General features: G+C 40.4%; 1 pseudogene; it reads left to right on the top strand.

Moving 5' to 3' along the window:
* Positions 1–2,011: 2,011 nt before the first annotated feature.
* On the top strand, positions 2,012–12,705 carry LOC136874329 (uncharacterized; annotated as a pseudogene).
* Positions 12,706–13,733: the final 1,028 nt, after the last annotated feature.

The following is a 13,733-nucleotide window of genomic DNA, read 5'->3' as shown; positions in this document are numbered from 1 at the left end:
TTCTACGATTTAATATTTTTCTTACATTCTCTTCTTCCACAGCAACATCTGGCAGGTTCTCATATGTTGTCTTGTCTAGCTCCCTTCTCCGGATGGTTTATCAATGACTCGTGGAACGCTCGCCACAATTTGTCATGCGGGTGATCTGAAATGCCTGTCTTCCTAGAAGGCGGCAAGAGAGATTGTAGCTAGCACTGTTCGCTTTCTGCATTTGAATTTAGTGAGACCATGGTATTTCAAGAGTGGATTTACATCAATTATTCGTATTCTTCCAGATTTCTATGAACCGTGCAGCCCAGTGCTGAAGAACTAAAATTGTAAAAGACCACTATCGGTACACAAAGTGCATAAACGCAAGTCTGTAGCTGAATATCTGAAGAACCTCCTGGTATATTTTAATGAAATAGACGTCAAAATTAAACTACATATAATTTAATACTATTAAGTGGAAATGTGTATTTTATATCGATTTATTTATTTATTTATTTATTTATTTATTTATTTATTTATTTATTTATTTATATATTTATTTATTTATTTATTTAATTCATTTCGTATGGACCAGCTTTGGACTACGTCATTTCATCTGACTACTTCTGACTTTGATGTCTGCCTAGTACTTCCGCATGTGTTCTCGGTGTCTTTCTTTCCTCTCCTGCGTCCAATTTTTTCAGTTTTTTTAATTTTAGTTTGTCTAGGAAACGCTGGAAAGCTTGAAGCTTCTTCTTTAAGTGCCACACGCTCCTGGATGTCATTATGTGTGATTCTCACTTCTTAAAGTTCTCTATTCACCTCAGTGAACCAAGCCCCTTTGGTTTTCTTCTGCTGAAGGAAGGTAATGATTGGTCAGTCTTATTGGATGCATTCGTGTCACATGCCCATAAAAAATTTCAAAAGTGATACGAGAGCTGGAACGGGATCCACTCAATCTCGGGAGGTCAACTAAGTAGAGAAGAGTTCGATTCCCGCCTCAGCCATCCTCGAAGTGGTTTTTCTGTGGTTTCCCCACTTCTCCTCCAGGCAAATACTGGGATGGTGCCTGACGCACCTGACTTAAGGCCACGGCCGCTTACTTCCCTCTTCCTTGTCTATCCCTTCCAATATTCCCATCCCCCAGAAGGCCCTTGTTCAGCATAGCAGGTGAGGTCCCCTGGGCGAGGTACTGGTTCTTCTCCCCAGTTGTATCCCAAACCCGAAATCTCACACTGCAGGACACTGGCCTTGAGGCGGTAGAGGTGGGATCCCTTGCTGAGTCTGGTCTGAAGCAAAAACCAACCCTGGATAAGGAAGAAAGAAGGAAAGAAAGACAGATGACATAATTTAAGTTACATTTACTGTATATCTTACAGTAAACATCATATAATTAAGATCATCAAACTTGAGTATGAGAAATATTGAAACCTTAAATGAAATACATTTGGAACATTATTTAGAGCAATTATAAACACAGTAATAAAGCTAAATAATGCTATAGATAAAAATAATGCAATTCATCATCCTAATGAATTCTAAGTATGAAATATAAACAAACCTCAGTTAATATATACATAATATACTAATATGTTTCTTAGAGCAATAATGAAACATCAATACATAGGTCCTATTTCTAAAAAGCTTTAAAAAGTACCTAACTAAGCCGCAGACACAATCTCATTCACACTTCAACCATGACCTGTTTTGAAATACGAAATGAAAAAGAGCGAGTTTTTTAATGTTTAGTTACGGGCAAATCTGAAATTTTGGGAGACAATTGTAAATAAATGGCTAGAGATATTGATTTTATAACTAAATTGAAGTAAAAATAGCCTGAAATATTTATAATGTCGTGTTATAATTTCTGAATTATATTTTAAGGTGTTGTTGTCGAGACGTCTGCGAACATAATAGGCTGAAAATCAAGTGCTCAGAATCTCCGGCGTCATTAAGATGTTCGGTACTATGATTACAGAATACTCTTAAAAGTAAGTTAAAGGAATGTTTTACAGTTAATTTTATTGTTCTTAAAACTGTCATGAGGTTGGTAGCAGCGTTTCAGCGGGAATGCGAAGCAATCCGCGACCGGCAACGGACAGAGGGCCGAGGCTCCGCCGTCTCTCACGCCAAGAGATTTGTATTGGAGAATGACAGGTGCGGAGAAGGTGAGAGGGCTGGCACCGTGGCCTATACTACGAACTGTTCCAGCATTCGCCTTAGTGCAGGAGAATGTAAAATCACAGAAAACCATTCTCAGGACAACCGACGGTGGGGAATACAGAAGCGTAGAGCCACGGCAGAGCCGTTGCCTCGCCTCCTCTTCTCGGTTGGCCGGTCGGAGTGCAGAGCTGTCGGACCACGGACAAGCCGTGGCCACTTGTGGCCCGGGACCTACTCTGCATCAGCCCACGGGCAGAACGATCTGTGAATGTGCGGACTGAACTGTCACGTGTGATAATTGACCGCCTGATAGAGTAATGGTGGTGGTGGTGATTATCGTTTTAAGAGGAAGTGCAACTGGGCAACGATCCTATCAGAGGGGAAAAATGTAAGGGTGCTGACAATTCAAAACATGAAGGCATTGCCTAAAGAAAGACTAGGGCCACGAATGGCCTCACGTGCCTAATACCGTCGGGGTCTGAAAAGAACAAGAGTTGACCAAGGGAGGTCGGATAGGATACCGGTAGATGAAAGAGAGGAGCCTCGCACAAGTAAGTGTAAGTACTGCCAGAATTCAGCTGAGGGCCCCTTGGTCGCCAAACAACTCTCCCAAGTTAAGAGCCCCTAGAGCTCCTTTAGCTTTTTCATACTAGGCAAATTATTTAGAGAAGAATGGAAAGACATGTTGAAACTCAGTTGGGAGAAGATCAATTTGACTTCAGATGAAATGTAGGAATACGTGAAGCAATCCTGACTTTACGTCTGATCTTAGAGGATGGAATAAAGAAGGACAAGCCTACGTACACAGGATTCGTAGATCTAGAAAAGGCGTTCAATAATGTTGATTGAACCAAGCTATTTGAGATTCTGAAGGTCGTCGGGATAATAAACCGAGAACGAATAATTGTCTACAAACTATATAAAATCAGTCTTAGGCGCGCGGCTGTGAGGTTGCATCCAGGAGATAGTGAGTTCGAATCCCACTGTCGGCAGCCCTGAATTTGGTTTTCCGTAGTTTCCCATTTTCACACCAGGCAAATGCTGGGGCTGTACCATAATTAATGCCACGGTCACTTGCAACTCTTTGGCCTTTCCTATCCCATCGTCGATGCGACGTAAGAGCCACTAGCAAAAAAGAAATCAGTCTTCAGTGATAAGAATCGAGGGCTTTGAAAAAGAAGCAGCAATCCAGACAGGATTGAGACAAGGCTGCAATTTGTCCTCCCTCCTTTTCAGTGTTTATTTAGAACAGGCAGTAAGGGAAATCAAAGAGAAATTTGGAAAAGGAATAACAATCCAAGGAGAAGAAATCAAAACCCTGAGATTTGCGGGGAAATTACTGAATGGTATGGATGGAGTCTTGGGTAAGGAGTGCAAGATGAAAATAAGTAAGTCCAAAACAAAAGTAATGGAGTGCAGTCGAACGAAGTCAGGTGATGAAGGTAATATGATATTAGGAAATGAAATCTTAAAGGAAGCAGATGAATATTGTTACTTGGGCAGTAAAATAACCAACTATGGCAGATGTAAGGATGACATACAGTGCAGACTACCACAGTCAGGGAAGGCCTTTTTTAAGAAAAGAAATTTGCTCACTTCGAACATTAATATACGAATTAGAAAGATGTTTCTGAAGATTTTTGTCTGGAGCGTGGCATTGCATGGAAGTGAAACATGGAGAATATAAGCTTTTGAAATGTGGTGTTACAGAAGAATGCTGAAGGAAAGATGGATAGATCGAATCATGAATGAAGAGATACTGAATAGAATTGGTGAGAGGAGATTGATTTGGCTAAATTTGACAAGGAGAGGATATAGAATGATAGGACACATCTTAAGACACCCAGGACTTATTCAGCTGGTTTTTGAGGGACGTGTAGGCGGTAAGAACGGTAGGGTAGACCAAAGTATGAATATTAAAAGCAGATTAGAGCAGATTTAGGATGCATCAGTTACGTAGAAATTAAAATGTTAGCACAGGATAAACTGGCATGGTGAACTGCATCAAACTAGTCCATGGACTGTTCACTCAAACAACAACTAGGCAAATGACGGAGGAATATATTAATTAAAGCACAGCCTTTATATTCATAGTCGTAGTACTTTACCACGAAAGAAAGTTTTCTCTTTGCGAAAATCAAATGATAATAAATATGTCTCCTTGTTATGGCCATCCATCAACGGCTGCTGATTTAAGATGAGGACCAGCTATAGGACATAGACTCCACGGTTGCTTGGTAACATTGTCCGGGCATTCCTTCTTGCCTTATATCACAGCCTGCACGGTTGCTAGGGTTGAACTTTCGCCACACTAACTTCCATAATGCAAAATTTCAGATCACCCCCCCCCCCCAAAGCCATAAGACATACAGGTATCGATCACTTCACGCGTAAAGTGAATGTATTGTAATATGGGTTAGGTAGCCGATAGGAACTATTTAAAGGAAAAAAATAAAAATTCCATGTGTTTAAAAAATCCCAAGTTTTTATTCATGCCATTTGTACAGTGTGAAACTCGATGTACGCACGTAACATTGAGAGTTTTCGGTCTGATGATGAAACGACTGAGTCTGGTGAGTCTGTATTATCCATCTCTGGTTCTTTTGAAGTTCCTGGGACAGCAACTTGAGGATTGTTTACCGTTTTTGATGAAATGGTCGAGACTCAGCTGGGGGCTAGCATTCTTCTTCTCCCTGTGTAGTAAGTTACAGAATTATGAATCTCGCTTCAACTCTTCCGTCCTTATTAGGGTCATTCCCTTCAGTAATTTTGATTGCATTATAAATGTGATTTTAAAAGTTATCCATTTGTCTTGTTGTAAGCTGTTTAACAGGATGATTTCAGTTCTTTAAAACAGTGTTTTGTTTTACCCTGAATAACCATGGTGGATATCAGGATGGAACGTTTAGTTTGATGTTCAATCCATTGGGTCAACATTCATTCCATTCTATCCATAATTGGCGCCCTTATTTGTGTTATCTTGGATGACGTTACTCTGGTCGCAGTTTTTCAGCACTTTTAATTTTCTGCTTGACTTCTTATGCTTCTCAGGGTTCATTCTGAGATTCCGGTATATCTTACATTCTCTACATTGCGTTCATATCGCTTTATCTTCTAGATTTTCTTCAAGTGTTATTCATTTCCTTCGCTGTTTGATTTTGGAAGCATTTTGATCACCTTTTATTTTCTCCATAACATTTTCAGAAACAATAAAACACAGCCTTCTAACTCAATGCTCTCCCTAATACTGACCACATGCCACCAGTCAACACTAAGAAAACGCAATACAGCTACTCAGCGCTGCCTTTGAGACTGACTACAAACCATACACGCGTTTATGAAACAATTCACATGGTGATTGTAAATTTGCAACCTAACTTGTATGTTTTTAAAAATATTTTATATGTTTTTGAAAAATCGCGTTATAGCGAAAACGTGTAAAGTGAGAACGCGTGTAATGATTATGTCGACATCGTTGCAGAAATCCTGTATGTGCTGTGTGCCGTTAAACTGCTAGCAAGCGAAATATGTAGTTTTGAAAATTAATGAAGTCTGATCAATTCCTCAAAATATACGAGCTTCGGAGCATAGGTCATGGTAAGTACACTCTGTTCATAAAAACCAGAACACCTTGAAAGACTAGAGATAGGAAGTTCATATTCACAGGATATGTGCAATAGTATGTTCTGAAGAAATGATTAGCATTTGAACTAGCTCGACCCTCATATTCAAGGTCCACATCGATATCTCGGCGCACCACCACTGACTGGTAAAATGTCCCTGCGGCTCTCGTTGTCGCTATAAACCGAAGGTAATGAATTAGTGTGACTTCAGCAGAAGTGCATGATGCCTGGCAGACGTATGCGAAAACCATACCGCCAAATAAGTGAGTTCGAAAGAGTGCCCATTATTGACATGAGAGAACGTGATGAATCCATCCGGGAAATTGCTGCTCATGTGGGATGAAGTGTTCGGCAGTGCAACGGGTGTATAGTTCACAGAAGGCCATAGAACACGATGAGATCGGTCTAGTCACATCATCTAGACCAACCTCCGAGAGAAGATCGATACCACATCCGAATAGCATTGCAGGAAAGATCTCCGCCCTCTTCGCCTCTGGCGCAACAGTGGAACAGTGTAACATATCGTACACTATCAGAAGTGACAGTCCATCGCCGTTGATTACGGTCTGGGTTACCGGCGTGTCATCCACTTCTCCGCCCACCTTTGACTAATGTGCATAAACATGCTAGACTGCAATGCTGTATGGAATTACGTCACTGGGGACGGGAATGGCAGCAGATAGTGTTTTCGGACGAATCCAGGTCCTGTTTGTTTGAAAATGATGGCCGCATTTTGGTTCGACGCAGACAGGGGGAGTGGCATCACATTTTCTGCATTCGCACAAGACATACAGCACCAACTCAAGGCCTTATGGTGTGGGGTGCTATTGGGTACAACCAAAAATCACAGTTGGTGCGTGTCCAGGGCACTGTGACCAGTTTTACCTATGTGAATGACATCCTGATACCCGTAGCCATACCCTTTCTGCACGACACCCCAGACGCCATGTTTCAGAAGGACAATGCGCGAACACATGTTGCTGCACGAACACGTGCCTTGTTGTCACAGGATGTCAGACTGTTGACCTGGGCCGCCCGATCACCGGACTTGTCGCTAATCGAAAATGTGTGGGATATGGTGAAACGACGGGTGCGGAGGTGTGACCCAATGCCAACCACCAAAGATGAGCTTTGGAACCGGATGAATGCGCCATGGATGGCTATACCCCAGGACGCCATTCGCGTCGATGCCATCACGCATGGAACAAGGTATCAGTGTCCATGGAGGACCCAGTGCCTACTAGGCAACAGACACATGCTGAACCTAGGTGACTGAAATGCTAATCGTTTCTGCAGAACATACTAATGAACATGTCCTGTGAATATGAACTTCCTCTCTCTAGTTTTTCAAGGTGTTCTGTTTTTTATGAACATGTATTTTTTCCGGACGAATGAGGTGTCTGCCAGACAAACGAAAAATATAGATGCGAGTGGGAAGCGTAAGGTGCTGTGGAATGTATGAATAATGCCGAGTGGGCTTGTCAGGTTTAGGAAGAAAGTGTCAGTCATGAGAGTCTTAATGTTTATTCTCTTTTTTCCCAAGTTGCTTTACGTCGCACAGATAGGTCTTATGGCGACGATGGGAGAGGAAAGGGCTGGGAGTTGGAAGAAAGTGGCCGTGGCCTTAATTAAGGTACAGCCCAAGCATTTACCTGGTGTTAAAATGGAAAACCACAGAAAACCATCTTTAGAACTGCCGACAGTGGGTTTCGAACCCACTATTCTCCGAATACCGTATAATGGCCGCACTTAAGCGACTGTAGCTACTGAGATCGGTATGTTTATTCTCAGAGAGTACTGCAACATTTATGATAAACGCTCAAAGTACTCCCCAAGATTGTCCACAACTTGCTGCCAGCGATGCGGAAGACGTCTGATACCAGTCACACCATCATTTGTAAATTTTGCAGTCTCATGTTTCACACGTTGGCAATGTTATCTCGTGTCCCAAGCCATCTCGCACGCAATAGTTCTTTCACTTTGGGGATGTCAAAATTGTACGGAGACAGATTCGGTGAATATGGCGGCTGTTCCAGTGCTCCCACTGCCAGCGCTCAAATTGCCTCCGTGCAGCCTCTGCTGATGCGGCTTGGCATTGTCATGGAGGAGGGTGACATTGTTGAGAAGATCCGGGTGTTTATTTATTTATTTTTTAAATTACACTGTTATTTGTTTACATGTGTTTATTTTTCGATGTTTCGAATTAGTCTAATAACCCAATATCTAAATTATTCTAATATATTTACAATGGGAAAGAAACAATATTTCATATCTAATCCTTACAAGAAAAAAGTAGATAAAACACATAATTTCGTATCTAATCTAGTGTAATAACGTAATATCAGGACTGTTCTAATATTACATTTGCAATAAGGAAGAAACAATATTTCGTATCTAATCTAATTTAATCTTTACAAGAAAGAGTAAATAAAAATATTAAAAAACGTAATTTCATATCTAAGGAAGGAACTGGGAGTTGGAAGGGAGCGGCCGTGGCCTTAATTAGGGTACAGCCCCAGCATTTGCATTTCTTCTAGTTCTAACATTTGTAATTACATTTATGAGATAGGGCTTAATATAGAATGTTTAAAATACATTTTGTGGTTCAAGTCAGCATTACAAGTTATTCAGAGAGTTTTCACAGAGATGGTGAATTGTTGTAAAAGAGGTCTAGAGGAATAGGGAAGTCTAAATAATTATTTTTCTGAACTGCACTGTTGTAGACATAGCATAGCCTGTCGGGTGGGGAAATTTTGTGAGCGGTTGTTCTGACTTATTTATTCTGAAAAGTTACATTTGTCTTCGCATTAAAGCGGTACACGTGAAAGCTCAAGGTGCATAAAAAGTCAAGGTTGTCAATAATAGAATTTAAGTTTTCTATAGAAACTTCATGTCATCCATTTGTCTCCTCATTCTGATTCAAAATTTAGGAGAAGTTCGTTGTTTATCCCTAATGACATGAGTTCCTTCACTTTATATTCAGTCCTCTGTTTATTACGTCAATCGTAGGTCAGTGCCAATTTAAATAACTTCCAAACGAAAACACCTTTATATAGCATTGATTCTCGGATTTTGGTAGATTGTCCGACTGTACCGTATGTATCTGCAAGTACCTCGATTATATTGTTCCAGGATTGTGAGCCGTGCTCAGAAGATGAACTCGAGAGGGCTCGTAGTCGAACTCAATTCCACCCCAACAACAGCCGGACACTCTAATCAACGAATCATTGCTGCAAAACTGCGTAAATTCGGCCTACCCAGTGATATTCCTGAGCGTATATTTCATACCTCAAACGGAAACTGCCTTATCCCTATTACTTGTTTGAACGCGGAACACATACTAATAGTAATCTGATTTGCATAGTAAGTATGTTTGATTACCTGTAAGACAGCAGAGTTCTTTAGAAGAGGCTATAAGTTTTCTTGTGTTCACGATAAATATCCTGACTATGTTTTGACAACAATAATCCGTTTTCTCTATTAACATTGTGCTGGTGCAGGTTTCCACGATAGATGTCAACTGGCAAGCTTTGATGTTCTTCCGGGACATTAAGTCGTGTTGATATATTAAGTATGTCGACGTTTCAACTACTCTACGGTAGCACTTGTCAAGACGATGCGGCATGAGTTGGTGGCGCCAGGAGCGCCTTGCCTCTCTCCCAGACTGGCGTTGTGTGACCCAGTGTAGCCAATTGAGCGGTTTTTCTGCTAGGTCTAAAGGATTTTTAATGTTAAGTTTGGGGGCGAAAATTCAATGCAGCTGCTAACGGGTTTTCTGGCGGCCTCTAAGTCAGTAACAGCTGGAATCTAGCCGGAAATGCAATTGCTATTAAATACGGTTTTATATTTTATCAGCATAGTACTAATAATCTTTTCAGCGGAGGGGAAGTCGAGAACTCTCTTGGCCGAAGCCCTGTACACACCCACAATTCCCATTGGTTTATTTAATAAAATAAATATCCAAAATTCCTGATTGGCCGAAAAATTTGAAGTAGAATGAAAGGTTAGAAGTGCTGGTAACCTAAGAGCACAAAAAGAATTTATAAACATTACAGTTGAGCTAACTAATAAATACCAAAATTATCTTTAAAAAATTGTCCATCCTCTCACCAGAGGGGGCACATAAGTAGACACTAGAGACACATGACGATAAAGTTCTAAACTTCTTCAGCTACACAGTTTACTGTTCAAATTACAGATGGCCTTCTGAAAGGTGCTCACTTTAAATGAACGAAGAGGGTGTATCCCCGGTACAGAAACTCTCTTTACACCGGTCTGTTTTCAGACCAACTTTGCCAAGCTGGGTGGACTCAGGATATCTCATTCATAAGTTTGAAGTAACAGAGATGAAAGTAGCAAGAATGATTGCTGATAAAAGCAGATTGGTACAATGGCAGTAAGGTACTCATAACGAGGAAATGGAGGCTAAATTAGGAATGAAGTCGATGGATGAAGCTGTACGAATAAACCAGCTACTGTGGTTGGTCATGTGAGGCGAATGGAGGAGGATAGATTACCTAGGAGAGTAATGGACGCCATTATGGTGGGTAAGAGAAGTAGAGAGAGACCAAGACGACGATGGTTAGACTCAGTTTTTAACGATTTAAACATAAGTGGTATAGAAATAAATGAGGCTATAGAACTATCTACAAATTGAGGATTTTGGAGGCGGTTAGTAAATTCACACAGGCTTGCTGACTAAACGCTGAAAGGAATAACAGTCTTTGATGAGGATGTATATATGTAAGTTGTGTAATAGTAATAGTAATAATAAGAATGCCCGTCTCTGTAGTGTAGTTGTTAGTGTGATTAGGTGCAACCTCTCCCGCGGAGGCACGGGTTTGTTTCCCAGCTCTGGCAGAAATTTCAAAAGTGGTACTGTACCCGATAGGGACAAGAACAGAGGACCTATGGTCGAGACTGATAATCTAAGTCACAGACGTAATGCCTTTTTTGAGAAGACAAACTTAAATAATTCTCAATATCCGGGCAAGAGATAAAACAATCCTATAAATTTTATTCCTAAATCTTTCTTTATTTACGATCTAGTTGCGCAAGATTTTCTTTGTCCAGCGGCTATCTCGCGGGAGTTAAAAGCTTGTGACGCTACGGTTGGGGCCGAGCCAAGGAATCACCAATATCCATGCTGTATGCGAGTGGGAGAGGTAAAGTTTTTTGAATCGAAATATGGGAGCCATCTTTAAATCAGCATGGCCTACCTGATCATCTACGCCGAAAGAATTAATGAAATTCATATTCCTGCATTGCCCTTTGATCCAGAAGAGCTGGTCGTATTTGGAGAATTTATTTAGATTGTGTGCTGACCTTTCTGGTAATAATCTACTGCTAAAAGAAGGAATAGTTGGTTACGTGACGACGGAAATGTACTGGAGGTCATCTGGCTCACCTATTCGCACCTGATTGATATTACTAGTAATCCCACGATCGGATTTCGTGCGGATATGTCTCATTTACATTAGGAGGATACTGGTCACCTAATTATCGCACTACTTTTCCTCTGTTAGGCTGAGAACAGGCTGTATGCGAGTTTTGAGAGAGGATATTAGTTGTTATAAGGCTGTAGAAGCGTCACCCCAGACACTTGGATCTTTCTTCTCACGAGGTGCGGACCTATGCTTAGGTGAGCTCCCAGTTTTCCTTCGTCTAGTGAAATATTGTACTTAAAAACTGCTAAATGCTGCTTAATTTAAGTGAATTGTGTGCTTCACTAACCCTAGAACACAAACGCTCGTAAATTTTACGACGCATGCTTGGCAGCACGGCTCTAGCTGCTAGGCTTTTCACGCCACGTTACTGTCCTACTCAGTAGCTTCCTACAATACCGCGAGCTTCGTCAGTGTGCGTGCATTGTTAGAGTGAGTATGTTGATTTCAAATTAAAGACTGTTGCGTCGTAAATTTACGACGATTTGTGACTACGTATGCTAAACATGGAAAGGTAAGCTCTGTAAAAAAGTTACATTACAGCACTATTCTGAATGAAATAAGTATTTAGAACCACAGGACTTGTTATACACATACTGGTAAGTAATGCGTGCCGTTAGTTTGGCCGCAAGTTGCCGAGAAAAGACTTTCCCATAGTCTAAGTGAAGAACTCACCAAGCCATGGATGGCGAAGGGACTGAAAACACCGAGTTCACAAACACATCTACGAGAAATTATACAAGGTATTCTAAGTGGTAGTGGTAGTTGGATTGGTTATTACTGGCAAAAGAACTATTTTTCACATCTGTCCTGCTCAGAAAAGACGAATGACAACATACTGCAGCGAATGTCACCGCGAGTATCGCAAGGAACATAGAGCAAATCTTTGAACTAACTGCTGTAAATGAGATAACAGGGACTTGAAAAACTAGAAGTTAACACTCTGTGAAATAACTTGCATGTTAATACATGCTTCTTATATTACATTTTATCATCATGGAAATAAATAGTCGTAAATTTTACGAGGGTTTGTGTTTATGTACTACCAAATTATGGTTTGTGCTCTAGAGTTAACATACGAGTGAGTGATCAAACCGTGTCGAGTTTTGAACATATTGTGTAAACTCGTAAATCTTTTTTTTTTATTATTATTACTCCAACGCTTACCCGAGATGACTGCGGGGACGCATAGTAATAAATGAACTGTTCCAATAAGATACAGAGTGAACTCAGAGTTGAGTCGGGGATACCCTTGTGCGGGTCGTATCGTAATACAGTACCTTGTATCAATACTCTATGATTCGGGACTTGCTAATCAAAGGTCACGCCGGGTTGTGCGTGGTGAAGCTGACGTGCGTAACCTGTGCATATTCTGTGCCTAGATAACTGAAGAGTTACCATTTGCCAAGGACGATGGAACCAGCGACCGTCACAGTGGAGACGAGCCGGTACTAAACCTGCAAGATGGACCACCTGAGCTGACGAAGGTGTATCCAGGGATATGAGGCTGAGTAGCTCCATTCTTTATGCATGACGTTGGAGTAGCCTACGGGATTTTTTTGTAAAAAAACCTATAGCTATAAAATGTCAGGGATTCAATTTTATTTAAATGTAAATGTGCCTAAGCAAAGTGCAGAGTCTTTCCTTTGTAACAAGTCTGAGTGGCTTTAATTGTAAATATGGGTAAATTTATTTATGGGGAAAAGTGTTTTATTTTCCATTTTATTTGGGGATTTTTACGTTTCACTAATCGTTCCAAATGATGAGTAGTTTGATAGATTCTGGATCTGATAATGTAGGGGAAGCAGGAATTTAACCAGCGTAGTTATGGTAAAATTAGTTATGTCAGTGAAGAAATGCAACTGTGAGAGTCGCCCAGAGGACCGAACCCACAATTCAATGATAGCTAGGGACTATTTAAATTTTTTGTGTTTGTTTAATTGCCGAGTGTGTTATTTTATTAAGGCGTGTGTTGTTTGAATTACCGTGTGTGTTGTTTGATTAACGCGTGTGTGATATGTAAAGAGCGTAGGCACGTCAGATAGAGAGTAGGCTCATTTTAAAGGATCCATAATAATAATAATAATAATAATAATAATAATAATAATAATAATAATAATAATAATAATAATAATAGAAGCCGGTGTCTCGATGCTCAGATGTACGTGTTTGTTTGATTACCATCGGATCAGCTGTGTGTGGGATTATGTGCGGAGATGTGGTTTACGAAGTTAGGATGACTCGAAGTCAGGACTCACGGTGTAAGATATTGTTGTCAGATTGTAATTGCACATGTAGAAGCTTATGATTTGGGAGATGAATGAGGTATTACCTCATGGTAATGATGATAAATCTTGGTTTAATGTGATGTGTGTTTTTAAAAGGACGATATTTGTTCTTCCTTTAACGAGCGGTTGGATGTCCCTAGCCTAGCCCGCTGCGATGGGTGGCTGACCAGAACCGTATTTATTTATTTATTTATTTATTTATTTATTTATTTATTTATTTATTTATTTATTTATTTATTTATTTA

The sequence above is a fragment of the Anabrus simplex genome, chromosome 5 (assembly GCF_040414725.1).
Source record: "Anabrus simplex isolate iqAnaSimp1 chromosome 5, ASM4041472v1, whole genome shotgun sequence".
Classification (NCBI taxonomy): domain Eukaryota; kingdom Metazoa; phylum Arthropoda; class Insecta; order Orthoptera; family Tettigoniidae; genus Anabrus; species Anabrus simplex.
Note: the sequence above shows the minus strand (reverse complement) of the source record. Positions and strands in the feature narration are given on the sequence as shown.